Raw genomic sequence first — 12,558 nt, forward strand, 5'->3', positions numbered from 1 at the left:
TCGTTTCGTAAGCCTGAAACCTTCCTAAGAAAGACCAGTTTGAGGGTCTCTGATCTGTGATGGGCGGCCAAGGGCCGGCGTTTTAGTACGAGGAAAACGATAGCATCGTGACAAATAAACGGCACCAGCTAACACCGAACGGTCGCCAGGAGAGAGGCAACCTATTCTCAATATGATTTCCACCTCGCTCATCAAACCGTCGCCATCAATCCTGGAAAAAAAACACAGCAAATGCAAAAGCAAAAGCCAAGTTGAAAGGCCGAAATGTGACATAATAATGCCAGCCGATGCTATAGGTAGGAACTACCCGGCTGATCTCAATGCACGAGTCGGCAACGGAAGCCGTTCGAGACTTGGGTCCTAGACGGTTCACGGATAAACTGGCTGGGGTAGCCGTCAAGACTTGGCCAGTTCCTAATTTTGACCGCTGCTTAGCCAAGGTTTTCAGCCAATCGTCACTCTCTCCCAGCCCACCGTACATCATAAACCAGTTGTGAGGGTTTTTTGTTGTTTGTTTTGTTTTTTTAAAGGAAAGAGAATTATCATCCGTGCTGACCGGGGTTAAACCAATGCACGGTGACAAAAAAACCCGCAACCTGTCCCAGCCCTGCCGAGCATCTGGCACCACGTCCAAGGGCGGCAAGTGAAAACTCCCCTTTCCTCAGTTAGCATCGCAGATAGATGGCTATGAGGGCAAGGCACCAATAATTCAGAATTTCCCACCGGCTCGCAGCTGGAGGCGATCCAAGGCTTCCTCAAAAGGCTGACGAGGGCTGCTTCCAAATCCTTCCAGCCCCAGAGATATATTTCTCTCTCTCTCTCTCTCTCTCTCTCTCTCTCTCTCTCTCACACACACACACACACACACACACACACACACACACACACACACACAGACACCAGACCCGAGGGCACGCTGACCCCTGGCTTGAAGGCCAGTCGGGTCACCCCGACACTAAAACTTTGCGAGTTGAAGCTTGCGATGAGGGCGCACCAAAGGGAAAGGCAGGAGAAGAGGCCTTGATGTTTGCTCCGTGCGGGCTGGGGGATTCTGGGAGTTGAAGTCCGCGCAAGAGTCCGAAGCCCTGAACTCACTCCCTCAGGGGGGAGAAACAGAGGAAGCTCTGTTCTCGCCCGCTGGTTTGAGATAGCGCTGGGTCACAAGGCCCGGCGGGACCCAAGAGGGCTTTTTAGTGGCGCCCCCACAGTTCTCCCTCACCTCAGCCCTTGTCAGCACAGGCTCACCGCCTCTGGACTTAACCTGTGGCACCTCCACCTGCTTTTAGCCACAGCATCCCACTAGTAACCCACCAGGCCATATATACACACACGGGAAGTCTGTCAGCTTCCTCACTCTCCCCATGTTTTATGATCTTAGCTGAGCCGGCGCTGAGCTCTCTGGTAAGAAATAAAGTTATCCCTCAGCGTCCCTTCGAAACATTTCACTCAGTGCAAACGGTGTTTAAGAAAAATGAGGACATATTTCTTCTTAAGGATGCAAACTCTCCCTTCAGAGGCCTAATTTATGCCATCTATCAGCTGGCCAAGGGGGAAAAAAAACAAAAAAATGGGGCAGGCTGGCCAGAGAGAGGGCCAGGCTGGGCGAAAAGTCTGCGCTTTTAAAATAAAATAAAAATTAAGCCTCCGGAGCCCAAGCAAGATCGTGCAATGAGGACTCTGGAAGGGCTGTGAGTGGGAAAGAGAGCGAGAGAGAAAGAGAGAGTGAGAGAGAAAGAGAGAGTGAGAGAGAGAGAGATTGGGTTGATCAGAAGCACCTCGTGGGAAACATTGGCGGGCTCCGATGGCTCGCAGCGGCCCCTGGGCAAAGATCCGTGCGGTGAGCGGAGGGACTTGCTTAAGCAGCTTCTTGGCAATCTCGGCCTTTCCTTCCAGCTTCCGGTTTAATGGGTTGGGTGGGCGGGTGGGTGGGTGAGCAGCGGTGGTGGGGCTAGCTTAGCCCGCTTGAGAAGCAAAAGCAAAGCTTTCGAAAAACCGGAAGGATGAGGGAACGGGGGACACGTCAGTCTCCAGGCGAATCGAGGCGTTTCGACAGCGCGCCAAAAGTACTTCCAAGTCCAGGGGCTCTCCTGCAAACCCAGACAAACCAAAACAAGCAAGCCAACCATCTTGGATCAGCCTTCCTTTGCCGCACGGACTCATCAAACCATCGATTCGTCTATCGTGCCTTCTAACTTCTGGGGGAGCAAACCAAATACGCCTCGGGAAACCCTTTTTAGACTGCTGGTGGGTGGGTGCGCCCCTGGGAGGTTTCAGGTGCTTTCGATCAAGAGTATGGCCCAATCGAGCGCCAAAGCATGGAGGCCTTTGAACTCTGGTGCTGGAGAAGACTCCTGCGAGTCCCTTGGACCTGCAAGGCGATCAAACCGGTCAGTCCTGGAGGAGATCAACCCTGACTGCTCCTTAGGCCAGATCCTGAAGCTAAAACTCAAATACTTTGGCCACCTAACGAGAAGGAAGGACTCACTGGAGAAGAGCCCAATGCTGGGAAAGGTTGAGGGCAATAGAAGAAGGGGACGACGGAGAATGAGGTAGCTGGATGGAGTCACTGAAGCCGTAGGCGTGAGCTTAAATGGACTCCAGAAGATGGTAGAGGACAGGAAGGCCTGGAGGAACGTTGTCCATTGGGTCGTGATGGGTTGGACACGACTTCGCAGCTAACAACAACATGGCCCAATCCTGTTCCAGTGGATCAAATTGGATAATTGAAGGCCTTCTTGGATTTTTAACCCCCTCCTTGACCGCCATCTCTTTAACGGCTCTCTCTCCCGAAGTCCGCCATTACCAAATATTACAAACAGCGTCGAAGCCAGCCACCGTCTAAAAGTTACAATAGACAATATAGACCTAGTGGCGCATCCTGTCCCGTCAAGCAGCCAAATCCTATGAAAAGGTTCCTTTGCAGGCAGGCAGAATTACTAGAAGCACGCTTCTCCGTGTTTTTTTCAGCACTGCCTTACAGCCAGGAGGAAATCCTCGTGAGTGCTACCCAACTCCCCTTTGCAACAAAATCCGGCTTTTTTGGGGGGGGGAAGTTCAGAAGCCCCTGTTCACTTCTTGGAAGTCAAACTAGAACTTGTGGGGGGGAAGGGGGGGGAGAAATGTTGGAAACCAACCCCCCTCCCACCTTTTTCACCCCAATAATCCCACCCCTGCGGATTGCTCCCTGGGCGTTTGTTAACTCCACCAGACGAGCATCCCCTTGCGCGTCCCTGAAAAATTTCCAATTTCCTACCTGCGTTAAATCATTAGGCACAGCACAGAAGCTTTTGGGGGGGGGGCTGACAGCTGTAAAAGAACGCATATCTAGGATTTGCTAGTTGCCACTGAGGTGGTGGCTACTACTGCTCGGCCCTGCGGTTTTGAATTTCGTTTGGCAGGAAGGAGAGAGAGAGAGAGAGAGAGAGAGAGAGAGAGAGAGAGAGAGAGAGAGAGAGAGAGAGAGAGAGAGAGAGGAGAGAGAGAGAGAGAGAGGGAGAGAGAGAGAGGGAAGGAGAAATAAAACTAAGGTCTAAGACATTACCCCCAATCTGGATTATTTTTTTTCACCATGCCCACTAGGTTCTCTGTCTCTCTCATCCTTTTAGAGATTTTCCTTTTTTTAAATTGTTTGGGTTAAAATGTTTACTGCCCAAAACAAGTCTGAGTGGCCTCTCCTTTCTAAGCTAAGTGACTCCATAAATCAGGCAGAAGTGTTAACATCTCCAACACCGCCCAGGCCGTCAATCTCGCCCCCCCCCCTTTTTTTTTTACAAGGGGTGGATAGGAAGAAAGCTGGCAAAGAGGGGAGTGGGAGGAACAGACCCATCCCGACTCTTGGCCTGGGCAGATCCAGGGATCTGAGGTTGGAAGCAAACTGAATACCAAACGGGGGCGGGCAGGGGGGCTGCTATTACCCACGGGGGGGGGGGTCTCAAAGGCAGCAACTCCAGAGGGAAAGGGCCAAAGGCGAAGCAAATCGACAGAATTTAGGGAAAACATATACGGTCGTCTGCACCGACTGGTAGGGAGAGGTTGGGACAGTCTCCTGGTCACTTTAATGGCAGCACCCATGAATTATAACCCTTAGCATTCGTGTAATTATAACATTAGCTATTTTATCCGGGAGAAGGCAGTATTAATATTCTGTATTGCAAATGCAAAGAGAGAGAGAGAGAGAGAGAGAGAGAGAGAGAGAGAGAGAGAGAGAGAGAGAGAGAGAGAGAGAGAGAGAGAGAGAGAGAGAGAGAGAGAGAGTTTGCTGAAGACCATATAGAGTCAAAAATTGAAATCGGACTATTTCAGGACTTCTCTAAAGAAGCGCATTTCTCGATACAGAACAAACGCTTATTATAATTATATCTTGACGTTTAATTCTCTAAAGAAGCCAGGATCTCGGGAGCATAAAAATGTTTGTCCAAAAATAATAATAATAATAATAAAGTAAATACACGAAACGAAAAGAAGGATGTCAACTTGGGCAGACTGAAAACGGGGGAAGATTCGATCCATCGATCGGAATACAGCTGGAAGGGACCCCCCGGAGGTCTTCTAGTCCAACCCCCAACCCCCACCCACCCCCACCCCACGCTCAGGCAGGAGACCCCGTGCCATTTCAGCCAGGTGGCTGTCCAGTCCTTTTCTTAAAAAAAAAAACGTCCAGGGACGGAGCACCCGCGACTTTTTGGAGGCAGGTCGTCCCGTGGATTCATTGTTCTCGCTGTTAGGAGGTTTCCGCCAGACCCAAAGAGAGCGGAGAGCAGGGGAAGGAGAAGGAGAAGGAGAAAATCCAGCTGGCCACTTGTGGGGAAAGATGTCGGGCCAGAGAGGAACTTTGGTCTCTTCATAAAAGCTTCGGGCGCCTCCGTAGCCAGCGGACCCGCCGGGGGGGGCTCTCTCGTTCGCACACAGCGAGCGGGCACGCCTTCCTTTTCTGGGCTGCCCGCCCCGGGTCTTCCCAAAGGCCCAGGTGGCCTGGCGGGTGAGTCTGCTCATCCTTAAGCCCAGGAGGAGGCTTTCGGCAGCCATCTCAGCCCGGGGTGCCGAGGGCTACGGGGGCCCTCCAAAGGCCCAGCGGAAGAGCCTTCTTCTGCCCCATCCTGCAGTGGACACGCAGGCCTTCACTTTCGCTCTTCACTGCTCGGGGAGCCCTAAAGTCCTTTTGGGGGCTCCGTCCCAGCAGGGTGCATTGGAACAGGAGACCCCTTCTTTCTCTCTCTCGCTCTTTCTCTTCCCCTCTCCTTCCTCTCTCCTCTTTCTCTCTCCTCTCTCTCCTCTTAATCCTCTTTCTCTTCCTCTCTCTCCTTTCTCTTCCTCTCACTCTCACTCTCCTCTTTCTCTTCCTCTCTCCCTCTCTTTTTTATTTCCCTCTCTCTCTCTCTCCTTTCTCCTCTTTCTCTTCCCCTTTTTCTTCCCCTCTCCCTCTCTCCTTTCTCTTCCTCTCTCTCCTCTTTCTCTTCCTCTCACTCATTCTCTTCCTCTCTCTCCTCTTTCTCTTCCTCTCTCCCTCTCCCTCATTCTTTTTCTTCCCCTCTCCCTCTCTCCTCTTTCTCTTCCTCTCTCTCTCCTCTTTCACTTCCTCTCTCTCCTCTTTCTCTTCCTCTCTCTCCTCTTCCTCTCTCTCCTCTTTCACTTCCTCTCACTCATTCTCTTCCTCTCTCTCCTTCCTCTCTCCCTCTCTCCCTCCCTCATTCTTTTTCTTCCCCTCTCCCTCTCTCCTCTTTCTCTTCCTCTCTCTCTCCTCTTCCTCTCTCTCCTCTTTCTCTTCCTCTCACTCATTCTCTTCCTCTCTCCTCTTCCTCTCTCTCCTCTCTCTTCCTCTCTCTCCTCTTTCTCTTCCTCTCTCTCCTCTTCCTCTCTCTCCTCTCCCTCTCTCCCTCTCTCCCTCATTCTTTTTCTTCCCCTCTCTCTCTCTCCTCTTTCTCTTCCTCTCTCTCCTCTTCCTCTCTCTCCTCTTTCTCTTCCTCTCTCTCTCCTCTCTTCCTCTCTCTCCTCTTTCTCTTCCTCTCTCTCCTCTTTCACTTCCTCTCTGTCTCCTTTCTCTTCCTCTCACTCTCCTCTTCCTCTCTCTTTACTCTTTCTCTTCTTCTCTCTCTCTCTCTCCTCTTCCCCTTTCCCTCTCTCCTTTCTCCCCCTCTCCCCTCTCTCTCCCTCTCTCCCCTCTTTTCGTGAACTCTATTTCTCTTTCCTTTCTGAAAACAAGTGAGCTGTAAATACTGTTTAACCTTCTCCCTCCCCTCCGCACTATAAAAACACAAATATGCCATAACTCAGCGGGCCCAGCCACCGCGCCTCCAACATGCCCTGCTCCGGGCCTCTCAGGAAGGTCATAACAAACGACTTTCCGATTCACTGCTCCTGAAATAATTTTGTGTATTAAAACCTGAATCTGCACTTTCTGGACCTGAAAGCCTCTCTTAATTATGCCAGGCGTCCTTGGGGTGGACAGCGATCCTTCACTGCTACGGCACCGCTAACCAACCGGAGAAACGGGTGAGAGCGGGCTCACCAACACACACACACACACACACACACACACACACACCCCAATATGAGAAGGCTGCCACCGTTGCCCCCCTCCCTGCCTGCTTTCCACCCCCCCCACCTTCGCTTTGCCCAATCTGTTTTCAAAGTGTGTCTGTCCTTTATTAAATTGTTTTCTTTCCCACATTATCAGTTGCCATGGAGACCTCATCTCTCGGATTATTTGAATTTCATTATATCTATTGATTTGGGAGCATTTCATCTTTTTTATTGTTTTTCTGTCAATTTTCAAAACGAATAACCATCTAATTTGCGTCAGCGCTGATTATGTTTGTCCCTCAATAGAGGTCGGCAGCTGCGTGGGGAGGGGGGGGGGAAACAAATCAATGGGGAAAGCATCATAAACCTTCCCAGGACAGTCTGCAGGGTGAGTGGGTGACATTCCACAGGGGGGGGGGCGAGAAAGACACCCGCTTCCCCCCCCCCCCGCACACACCCCTCTCTCTCTCTTTTTTTTTCTTCCCTCTTTCTTTTTCTTACATCCCGTTCCCAAACTAAAGGGCTGGCTTTAGGTGTCTGCTTTTTTGGGGATTTGTTCCTTGCTTTTTTTCACCCATTTCAGACAAACAGGGTTAAGTTGGAGGTGGGGTGTGTGTGTGGGGGTGGGTGGGAAGTCTTCAAACGGGTCGAGGGAAGGAACGCCGGCGAATAAAAAAAATTAAGGGAAGGTAAAGGTATATATTTTTCCCCCCCCCCAAAAAAAGGCAGGAAAATTAGGGGAAGAGGGGAGGGAGGAGGAGGGGGGTGGGGTGGGGGTGGGGTGGGGAAAAAAAAAAGAGGAAAGGGCAATTTGCAAATTGCTTACTATGATTTTTTTTAAATAATTTATGCCATTTTAAGCATTTTGTGTATAAATTTTTTAATAAGCCGCCCCGGAGCAAAATGGCCATTAGCATCCTAACCGTCCTTCTGCCCAATGGACTGGTGGTACGGGATCAATTTTCCAAGAGTACTTCCCCACCCCCCCACCCCCCACCCCTTTACGACATGATAAAACCTTTTAAAGCAACTTGCATAAATATGGAATTTTTTTTTTGCCTCCCAACCACCCCCGCCACCCCAACCCCCTTCCCCTTTTTTTTATAATAGCCTCTACTTATCCGCTAGGGAGAAAGCACGCATGTCTCCAAACGTCTGTGTGTGTCTCTCTGTGTGTGTGTGCGTGCGTGCGTGTGTGAGTGCGCACCGGGGTTTTTTTTTGGGGGGGGGTCGTGCAAGGGGAGGGCAGCTGGCAGTAAGACAGGCCCAGCCCTAACTGGAGCGGACCTGGTTGTCCTTCTAACAAGGGCACAAACTTTCATTAGAGATGCACGCAGTCAAAGGCAATTTAGGGGAAACGTGCAGTACGGAAAAATAAGACCTCAGCATTTTTTGTTTAAATACTCTTGCTTCCTTGCCTTTGTCCGGGGAAGATGTGTGTGTGTGTGTGTGGGGGGGGCTCTACCCTTGAGCAAAGCTCTGTGTCCAAAGTGACCCTTCCTTGGCCCGCAGGGAGGGGAAGGCAACCGGGGGAGGAAAACGGACCCCAGTGGTGGGCAGAGATGAGCAGAGAAAGGAGCCAGTGTTTTGCCGGGCCAGTTTCGGCTGCCCACAGGCCCCGGGGCGGATTCGAGAGACAAAAAACGGTCAATATCCAATATTTTATTTTATTTTTTTTGCAGAGAGATCGGCCGCCCCGGGGCTGCAAAGGGACAGGCCCTCGTCGAAAAAGCAGAGGGTATTCCCACTGCTTCTGTGCCACCTGTCCCTTCGTCCCGAGCTGGGGGAGAAGGACATCACGCCGAGGTTAAGGAAAAACCCGGAGAAAAACATCTGGAGCTGCCTGCCACCCAGTACGTACAAAAAAAAAAAAGTAATTTTCAGAGCCGGGCCAGGTGCACGACTCGGGCACCAAGAAATCAGCCTGCGCCAGCTTGAGGAAGGGGCCCAAATTCGCCAAGGCTAAAATAAAAGATCTGGATTCCGTCGCAGGAGGAGGAGATCCCTTTTTTCTTGCATAGTCCACGGCGGCTTGCAGCGGTACGGGCCGCTCTTTGACTTACAACAGTTCCACTTAGCGGCTGTTGGAAGTTTACGACGGCGCCCCAAAAAAGATGACCTAGGACGGGGATCCCCAACCCCCGGTCCGTGGACTGGTACCGGGCCGTGCGGCATGCCAGCAACCGGGCCGCGCAAACAAACAAAGCCTCCATCCGCGGGATGCGGGCAGCACACAAAACCACGCACTGTCCTGTCCGCGGAAAAAACCTCTCTCCGCGGAACCGGTCCCTGGTGCCCCAAAGGTTGGGGGGCCTCTGACCTAGCGCCGTTCTTTCCACACTGAGGACCACCGCAGCTTTCCCCAAGGTGGCGGGATCGAAATTCAGGTGCTTGGGCCACTGGTTCGTACTTATGACGGTTGCAGTGTCCCTTCTGGCCAGCCAACGCCAATGGGGAAGCCGGATTCATTTAACGAGCGTGTTACTCAGGAGCAAAACCAAGATGGCAGACCCTAGGCACTTTGGGAAAGCGAGAGCTGGATGTAGGACATGATGCTCCCGCAGACTCTACCCAATTCATTCAACTGCAATAGCAAGAACGTTTAGACTTACGTACCATTTTGCAGTGTTTTACAGCCCTCTCTAAGCGGTATGCAGAGTCAACGTATTGCCCCCCCAACACTCTGGATCCTCCTTTTACCGATCCCGGAAAAAGGGAGCCGGGTGAGGATCGAACTGCTGGCAATGGGCAGAGTCCGCCTGCAGTACTGCATTCTAGCCACCAGGGCTCCAAACCAAGCCGCTCGGCATTAAAGTGGACCACAGTTGGGATGGTCGGTCGGTTCCAATCCCGCCCTTCTTTGGACTCGTCTTTTTGTCTTAAGATATTTCCACCATCAACACAGACCCGGTTGCATGCTACAGAAAAGTCAGATGCTTCAGAAAGCGTCTTGGTGTGTGTGTGTGTGTGTTAGAGAGAGAGAGAGAGAGAGAGAGGGAGGGAGGGAGGGAGGGAGAGAGAGAGAGAGAGAGAGAGAGAGAGAGAGAGAGAGAGAGAGAGAGAGAGAGAGAGAGAGAGAGAGAGAGAGAGAGAGGGAGAGTGTAGGACAAGAGAACAAACCCAGGTAATTTGAAAAGGCAAGGCCTGGCTGCTTGAGGGCAGGTGTTTCAGCTCATTCCACCCAATTTGGAATCCTGATAAAAAACACGCGGACATAAAACAGCACGGGGGTGGCAAGAGATGGGATGCTTTTCACAGAAATTACAAAGACAGGTGTCAAAAACTCACCTCTCCTACTAGAGGGTGAAGCACACACCAGGTCACTTAGGCGAGAGGGACAACGTGGAAACGTAATAAAAGAAACAGGCGAAGAAAGACAGCTCGCTCCATTAGCGGCTGTTCAGAGTAAGGACGGCAAACGGGGACTCATAACCATTTCTCACCCTTACGACCATCCCGGCATCCCCGCCGAGCAAAATTCAGACCCTTGGGTACCACTGCTTCCTAGTTACGACCGTCGCAGTCTACCCGGGGGTTGGCAAAGGGCGGGAACTGTGAACGGAGGCGGTTGGCCCGCACGCATTTGAGCGCCAACCCAGTGGGAAAAATGCCTGTTTTGCAGCTGAATCCCTAGGAGCAATTTCATTTTATTTAGAGATGGCACTTTCCTGTCTTCTGGACTCATAGGAAGACTCGAAAGGAATAGGAAGGGGAGAGGGAGGAATGGGGTAGACGGGAAAAGGGAGCATCATTTCAGGAGAAATCCAGGCACGTGAGAAAAAAAAACACCGACACTCAACTTTTGCCAGGCTGACAATATGCCCGCAGCGAGAAAAATGCCGGGGGGGGGGGAGAAATCCATTCTTCCATCAAATGCCTTCCCTTCTTTTATCTCCTCCCCCCCCCACCTTTGCTTTAACTGTCATTAAAATAACAAGTTTCTATTCCAGTCTAAACATTCCCACATTGTAGGAAGGGTTATGTTACACCAGAGTCACCGTCGGGCCCAGTGTTTGCAAAGAAACCGCGCGGCAGGTCCCCCTCCACACACACACACACACACACACACACACACACCGCCTGACAAAGTGACTTATTAAAGTTTAAACAGTAATTAACGGAACAATAAAAATAAAGGGATGTTTGGGGAGTCGTAGAACGCGCAGGGTTTTTTGGCAATCCCAGCAAAAAAAAAAAAAATTGTTGTTGTTGTTATTGTTGTTCTCCCCGGTGCCCTGAGCTGGCAGGAGTGGGGGGGGGCAGGAAAAAAAGGGGGCTAAAGAGCCAGAGGGGGGAAGACGGCTGGAGAAGAAGTGCTGGCAGGCCTGGAGGAAAGCTGGTTGGGGCTGCAATTCCTTGCCTGGGGAACAATATTTGGGATTGGGGGCTCTCTGCCCAGAGGCACAACAGGCTGCCAGCCTATGAACCGTCCTGGGAGGTGAAGGGGTCAAGGCAAAAGAGAAGGCAGGGCTCCAGAGGAATTGTGGCCCTCGTCCAGAAAAGATCCTCTTAGATCCTCCAGTGAGGGTCAGCTCCCGACGTTTGATCTACACCCTTTGCAGGACACAAGAGGGAAGCCGCGCAATGTCACAGAACGACAGAGTTGGAAGGGGACCCTCGGAGCTCTTCTAGTCCAACCCCCTGCTAGAAACAGGGAACTCTAGACTGCTATTCCGGACAAGTGGAAGCTGTCCGAGCCTCCAGTGATGGAGCGCCCACAACTTCTGGAGGCGAGCCGTGCCGCTGGTTAATTGTCCTCGCCGTCAGGAAGTTTCCCCTTAGTTCCAATGGCTTCTCTCCGTAATTCGTTTCCACCCGCCGGCGCTTCTCGTCCTGCCTTCGGGCGCTTTGGAGAATAGCTTGACACACACACACCCTCTTCTTTAGTGGGCAAGCCCCTGAGATAGCGGGACCCCATCATATCACTCCTGGTCCTTCTTCATTTTGTCAGGTAGGGCCCACCGTTCAAGTCTATTGAGATCGGCCTGGATCTTGAGCCAGGCTTCTGGGGTGTGGGCTATTCCAGCTAAACAGTATTCCCGATAAAAGGAGAGATCGGAGTGGTGTTTTCATAAGACTGCAGCCCCTCTGGAGAAACCCAGCTCCCTTCTCCTAGCCAATGACCAAGTGCCTGAGAGTTGGCATGGGGAGACCCCAGTTCTAGCCCAACCTCAACCAGAGAAGGCTGGCTGAAGTTATTGCTGATGAATTTGGGCCTCTCGGCCCAACCTATTTCACGTCCTTGTTGGAGAAAGGGCCGTTGAAAAAAATAAGACGCGGCTAACAATTTTTTTAAAAATAAAGAAATAATAATAATCAAGAAATGTACTCCGTTTATTTCTGTATTAGTCAACAACTCTAGGACAAAAGGATCGGTAGGAACTATGTGATAATCAAGAAAGAGAAAGGCGGGCAAGACGCTGAGGAATAATACATGTAGAAATTCAGTAATCTTTTTCAACTTGGGTGCTTGCTCGATTTCTTCCAAGGCAAAACTGCAATTCCCAAGGATGGGGTGGCAACTGGGAAGTTTACAAATCAGAGGAGGCACCTTAGTTGTGGAGCACTGCACTCTCCCGGGCAGTTCCTGTGTTGTGCTAAGAGACTGGGACCAAAAAAAAAAAAAACCACTGGGGTGGCCTGGGAATGCAAACAGGAGATTAGCGAGCCGAGTCTTAAAGCAAACAAACCTAGATCAACTGGTTCCAAAGGAAACAGCTAACTGACAATAATGACTTCTTTCTAGAATAAATGTACGGCTGGCTGTTCATTGCATTTGAATTTCCTACTGGCAATAAAAAAAAAAACATGTGAAGAAGCGTCCCAAAGATAACCCAAGTTGAAGTCCACAAGTCATTCAAGGGCCAAGTTTGAAGAATCCCTGCTTTGGCCTTATGAGGGTGTGATACCCAAGAGGGTTGTCAAATCAGCCACAACGGAGGAACTCATCATCCAGACGGTGGTTAGCAGCAAACCCTGGATTGTTCACCTGACATGGCCAAACAGGCGGGGAAGCTGCCTGACCGCAGATGTGAAACA

The 12,558-nt window shown here is 51.1% G+C and overlaps 1 protein-coding gene across 6 annotated transcripts in view; it reads right to left on the bottom strand.

The window, feature by feature from the left end:
- The window catches only part of CASZ1 (castor zinc finger 1), a 179,835-nt gene that overhangs the window by 59,855 nt on the left and 107,422 nt on the right, over positions 1 to 12,558 (bottom strand). The gene's annotated exons all lie outside the window — the stretch shown is intronic.

Source organism: Vipera berus (assembly GCF_964194415.1).
Source record: "Vipera berus genome assembly, chromosome: 17".
NCBI classification, from domain to species: Eukaryota; Metazoa; Chordata; class Lepidosauria; order Squamata; family Viperidae; genus Vipera; species Vipera berus.